This window comes from Saccostrea echinata, unplaced genomic scaffold (assembly GCF_033153115.1).
Source record: "Saccostrea echinata isolate AGI-Se365-2 ecotype Australia unplaced genomic scaffold, CSIRO_AGI_Sech_v1 ptg000327l, whole genome shotgun sequence".
NCBI lineage: Eukaryota > Metazoa > Mollusca > Bivalvia > Ostreida > Ostreidae > Saccostrea > Saccostrea echinata.
Window position 1 is genome coordinate 1 of NW_026890075.1, and position 6,611 is coordinate 6,611.

The 6,611-nt window shown below is 34.9% G+C and overlaps 1 pseudogene; it reads left to right on the plus strand.

Moving 5' to 3' along the window:
• Positions 1 to 1,401: 1,401 nt before the first annotated feature.
• LOC133178004 (putative nuclease HARBI1) lies at positions 1,402 to 4,651 on the plus strand (annotated as a pseudogene).
• Positions 4,652 to 6,611: the final 1,960 nt, after the last annotated feature.

Genomic DNA, 6,611 nt, shown 5'->3' on the forward strand with positions numbered 1-6,611 from the left:
CCATCAAAAGACGTTGAAATAGATAAATTCAAAAAATATCAGCTTTGATACCCTTGGTTATCATCGTGAAGTGGCTTACACTTAATTTCAACCATCATTATTATGAAAGAAATTGTTTTCCCAGTCGGCGACATCCACATTACAAATTTATTATTGACTACTTGATAGCAAAAATTTTTTGGACATATAAAGATACTTAACATGGCTCTTTTTTTTTTAAAGAAAAAATCTCATTAATCTCGGAAATGAAGAAGAATGGTTTTATTTATAGGTAAAAATGGTAATTTTTGATCGCTAAGATCGAATTAAAAATACACTTTATTTTTTCCTGCTAAAATTTCCTGAACATATTTGCAATGGGGGCTTATTATTAGACAACACATTACTCTTATTTCTCTAAAATTGAGGAGTTTCCTGGGGCTTCTCCCCCTGGACAGCACCTAGACATATTAGAGACCTCAAGGCAGCCTCTAGACCCCAGCCTCAGAAAATATTTTTCAACTCCCCGCCCCCATCCAAAATTTCTGGATTCGCCTCCTGGATACGTTGTAAGGCCAATCTTATCAGATGTCCACCTTATGCACTCATCAATCAATCTTTTTATATTTAAATTTCCTTTGGGTTTAATTTTGATCTTAAAATCCGATCACGTATTTTACTGTATGTAATCGTCTTTAGATACATTAGGAACAGTGTTTATATCATTTTCCTTTGGTTTTATGAGAAGACTTTTTCTATTTGCAGATATAGTTTCTTGCATTAGTTGGTTCGGTTTCTTATTGTTTATATCTCTTTTTAGCTCTACTGGTCAGAGACCAGAAAAGCTTATGCGATAATTAGTTGTCCGTCTGTCTGTCTGTAAACAATTTTTCAAAATGCTACTCCTCCTACAGTTTTGGTCCGAATTCAATATAACTTTGCACACAAGTAGACTACACTAAGATACATGATTCTGTGTATCTGTTTTTGATTTCGATGAACGGTGTTGCCATGGTTACTAAAAATAGAAATTTCCCCCGACTTACCCCTCCCCTTTTATGTTGTGACATTAGCGCACGTCACAATATAAAAGGGAGGTTAAATGTCAGAGGAATCGCGGATTAATCAGCGAACTCTTAGCTCACATATAGTGGAATAAATAGGTCTTCAGGCACTTCCATAGAATCATGGCCGAATTAGAAAGCGCATCTGGGGCCCGTTTTACAAAAGGTCGTAAGTCATAGATTTGGTCGTACGACCGACCTTACGACATACGACCGTTTTACAAAGATTTGAGACTTGCGAGTTACGACGAAATTCGGTCGTAAGTCTACGACCACCAAGAGGTTGTCGCAAGTCCTAAGTTTCGTCTCAAAGTTGTTCTGTAAGTCGTTGTTACTATGGTAAATAAAAATATTCATCATGGCTGCCTTTCTTGTTCTTGATGTTATTAACAAAATGCACAAAAAGAGAGGTTTGAGGGTGTTTAGAGACAGAAACAACCCCATGGACTATTTGTCCGATGCCGAGTTAATGGAGCGGTACAGATTGCCGAGGCAATACCTCTATGAAATCACAGATTTAGTGCGGGGTGATGTAGAAAGACCAACAAGAAGAAGTCATGCTGTTCCCGCAGAAATACAAGTACGTACCTTATTTACTGTCTGCATTTTATTGTCCATTCATTCATTACACTACACAGAACGTGCGTCACTTCCTGGTTATTTCGTCATAATTTTGTGTGAATGCCACAAAGGCACGGATCAAACAATTTACAAGTGGCAGGTGCGTGTCAAATTACACTCCGAGACTTTTCTTAATATTTACCACTGGTTACCAGTTTTAATACATTTAAAAAAAAAGGTACACACGGTCACGATTTGATACATTCTGTTGTAAATAATATCCAATAAAATTATAATAAGAACCAACCTGAAAATATTTTTTTTCTTTTATACTTACAGACTTATCTATAAGTATATTAATGTCCTCAATGTCGCCTAAAATTATCTTTTCACTCCATCATCGCAAAATTTTAAACAACTGTAAATATCTATCAAAACAAGAGGCTCATTTTCTACATAGCTCACCTGAGTATGCCTTGTTAGTACATGAATTAAGAAAAGTATCAATTTTTAAACAAGCAAACTGAGGAAAATATTGTATGATTGCTGATCTTCATATAAAAATTTTAAAGAAAAGATCTTATAATTTTATGTCTCTATAATTATTTTAAATACATGTATACTTCACGGAGTGGACAACAGATTTAGCCTAAAACTGCCCTTCACATACATGCGTTTAGGTAAAAGTGTGAGAATTTCATAATAGTGGATTCCATCTTTGCATTGTGGGGTTTGGTCTGCTTCTTTGTGGGGAGTACAGCAAACCAAAAACCCCTCTGACTGTTGAGATGTTTAAAATATCCTAAAAGAAGAAATAATCAAAAATCTTGGAGAAATCATAGTCTTCACAATTCAAAATTAAAATCAAATGAATTTACTATAGGCAGTGTTAAACCAAGATATACAGAGAGAAAGAGAGAGAGAGTTTCCTTACAAGAATTACCCCTGGATGTTGAGCCATTTCTTAGCTCCAAAATGTGCATTAAAATCAGTGTACTGAAATACTATACAAAACTTTCTTTGTTTTCATAAACTTTCATAGGTATTAGTTTTTGTAGATCAAGTAAAATATGTTTCAGAGATGTTTGTAATTTTGAATACTCGTTTAGAAAATACATGAACTCTTTCTTCTTAATGTTTGTTATTCCACTGAACAATCTATTTTGTGCATCACCCAACAATTTACATGTGATCCAAGATTATCATAATACATGTAACTATATATATAACTTTTATCCCATGTTTACCCCTTTATCCCGTGGATATGACTCATTGAATATTTTTTTCATATCCCACAGTTAAGTGCAGTTGTGACGTCACAATGGTATTTGCATTAGCGTGATGAAGTAAAATAAAGTGGAGTTCCTATATAAAACAGTGTAAAACATTGTTTGTGAAGTATTAAACATGGGATAAAAAGAATCTCCCATGATTTGTAGTTGGATATGACTTTTATCTAACTCGTTGTGTGTTTTTATCCCCTCACCAAGGCTCGGGGATAAAAAACACACAACTCGTTGGATAAAAATCATATCCAACTACAAATCATGGGAGATCCTATATATACACCACATTAATTTTACATTTATACTTTTTACATAGTGACTTCTGCGTTGAATAAAATAAGGTCTTGTCACAGGTAATGTACATGCGAAGTATGATAGCCCTATCTCTTCTCATTCAAAAGTTATGACCAAGGTTAAAGTTTTTATGACTGACAGACTGCTGAATGAGATTTAATGTCCCATCACTTTCGCTAAAATGGGGAAAAAATTAATAATATAGAATTTGTGTTAAGTAATGTCAGTAATGAATGACAAGTTATGGAGGTCAACAATTTGCTATTTTATTGACAGGTTCTAGCTACAATAAGATGCCTCACAAAGGGAATATTCTATTCAGAGTGTGGGGACCTGCATGGAATTTCTAAATCGAGTGTATGTGTTTCCATGGACAGAGTTTTGACGTCCCTCTGCCACCGCATGCAGAATATCTCATTTCCTTCATCTGATGAAGATGTACGAAGAACAAAGACAAATTTTTTTTCAAAGGCCAGATTCCCAAACGTGCTAGGCACAGTAGATGGCACTTAGATCAAAATTCAGGCTCCTACCGAAAATGAACCAAGCTACATCTGTAGGAAAGGATTCCATGCTCTAAATGTCCAGGCTGTTTCTGATGCCTCCCTTAGGTATGATTTCAATAAACTAAATCAAAAGAACAATGACCCATATTATTTTCCATAGTACAAGCTGAAAAACATTTGAAAAAGATTCAAAAAGAAAAAAATGAATTTGAAATTTTATATTATGATTAAACCAATGGGTATTTTCTCCTTCTTACTGGTCCATCTTCTTTAAGATTCACAGATTTGGTTTGCAAGTGGCCTGGTGCTGTTCATGACAGCTTTGTGTTTGAAAATTCAAACTTAAACTACATCTTGGGTCAAGGGTGCAACGGATGGCTTCTAGGTGATTCAGGTATGAATTGGGTAAAATTAAATGCAATATAAATATACTGAGCATTCTACACATGAACTTATCAGTAAATCACTACATACATGTAACTGCATTCTAGGCTATCCCCTGAAGTCTTATTTGATGACACCAATAAATATCCCTAGTAATCAAAAGGAAGTGAACTACAACAGCACTCACTGCAGAACTCGTGTTGTGGTGGAGAGGGCATTTGGTGTGCTCAAGTCAAGATTTCGGTGAGTTGAAGTGAAACGACAATGTTCCTGAAATTCATTTCTCTGATGTCATTAAACATCTTCTTTAATACTGTAAAGAAATAATGCTTATATTAAATCCTTTATTTCTTTCAGATGCTTACATCCAACTGGAGGTGTATTACCTTTTTCCACTCAAAAGGCTATAAAGACTGTTGTAGCATGCTTTAAGCTGCACAACAAGTGCATCAAGGACAGACTGCCAATGCCAGAGGTGGACTTTGATATTCGGGCCCAAGGTGAGGAGGAGATCAACAATATCCAAGCAAACGGTGCTGCTCAACAGATCAGAAAGAGGCTGGTTCAATGCTTTTAACATAGTAAGTTTAATGAACTTGCAAGTCAAGGTTTATAAAGGTTTCAAATATAATTGTAATCATGCCATTTTATTTTGTCTGTTAAACATATCAGGCCCATTTTACAAAAAAACTACCAACTAGAGGCCCATGGGCCACATCGCTCACCTGAGTAACTTTGGCCATGCTCTTTTTTACCAGATTTCTCCCTCTTGTAATACCTTTTGTGGCCCCGCCCTTCCCCCGGGGGTCATGATTTGAACAATTTAAAATCTACACTACCCCGGGATGCTTCCACATAAGTTTCAGCTTTTTTGGTCCAGTGGTTCTTGAGAAGAAGATTTTTTAATGACCCCACCCTATTTTTGTCTTTTGTTGATTATCTCCCCTTGTAAGGGGACTTCGCCCTTTATTTTAACAATTTAAACACCCCTTTGCCCAAGGATACTTTGTACCAAGTTTGGTTAAAATTGGACCAGTGGTTCTTGAGAAGAAGTTGAAAATGTGAAAAGTTTATAGACGGACAGATGGACGGACAGACGGACGACGGACAACGGGTGATCAGAAAAGCTCACTTGAGCTTTCAGCTCAGGTGAGCTAAAAACTTTAGTTCATTGTAAAAATTTGCAAAATTAATGATTCTGTTTAAAATTGCTGACGTAAAATTATCTTACTACATTCCCTTTAAAAAGATTAAAACCATATTCAATACAATGTAAATTAGGAAGTTATACACAGAAATAAATTTTGGTCTTAGTCGCAAGTTCTTTTGTAAAACAGGCCCATGATAACTATTGAAAGAAATGTAAAAATAATTATAGGATATGATAATAAATAAACAAATTTTCACAAAGGATTTATGCCCATTTCATTTAATTAAATGTCTTAAACAACAAGACCTTTGATAGTAGGTGACACTGAACAAGATACTGGTTCCAGCTCAACTAAGGGATCAAGAGTTTGAAAAGAATATGAGCAGCAACAGTTTTTTTCTTTTTAATTCAAAACAAATCTCCTTCAGCACATCTAACTTCTTCTTTTCTATCTCAAGTAGCTCTTTCTTCAGCTCCAGTTTCTCTTTCTGAATCTTAAGCAAATTATCTGCCTTGGGGTTATCTAAGAAATAAAATTACAAATGTTCCCATTTAATTTGTATAATAGTTTAATTCTTTAATCTATATTACATTATACATCTGGAGCATTTCAATTTCTGTTGTATAATTCCAAACTTTTGTGAAGAAAAGTTATTCAATTTCAAACTTAAAAATGAACAGTTACATTTTAAATTCCCAAATAATTAATTGATCTACTTATGGATTGACGGAACAAGAGGCCAAAGGGCCTTGACTCGCTCTTCAGATAAATTATACAACCTTCTATTTGAACTTCTAAGTATCCTATATATTTAGATAAAGCCGTAAATTTCCAAAAGTAGATCATCATGACCTATATTTTGGTTAAAAGACTCTGAGAACACAAGATGAATCAACTGACAAAGTGTGATGATTCAAAGCCACTTATCATCTTAAATATTCAGATATAGCCATGAGATTTCAAGAGTAGGTCACAGTGACCTACTTTTTGGAAAACATACTCTGAGACCCCAAAATGCCTCTACTGACAAAGTTCGGTGATTTCAAGTCTTTTATTATTTGAACAATTTTTAATCTACAACATATCCTCATCCTTTTGTGTAAGTTTGGTGATAATCTGCCCAGCAGTTCTTGAGAAGAAGATTTTTAGCAAACCAGTACTTTGTTTTTATTTTTCTAATTATCTCCCCTTGATTAAAGGTCATATCCCTAGTTTTGGTATAACGAGAGCCCTTGGGCTAAGGATTCTCTGTGACAAATTTGATAGAAATTGGCCAAAGGGTTCTTGAGATATGGTTCAAAATCTAAAAGGTTTACACACACCACACAAAATGGCCATAGCATTAGCTTTTTCAGCCTTTGGCTCAGAAGAGCTAAAAATGTGTCA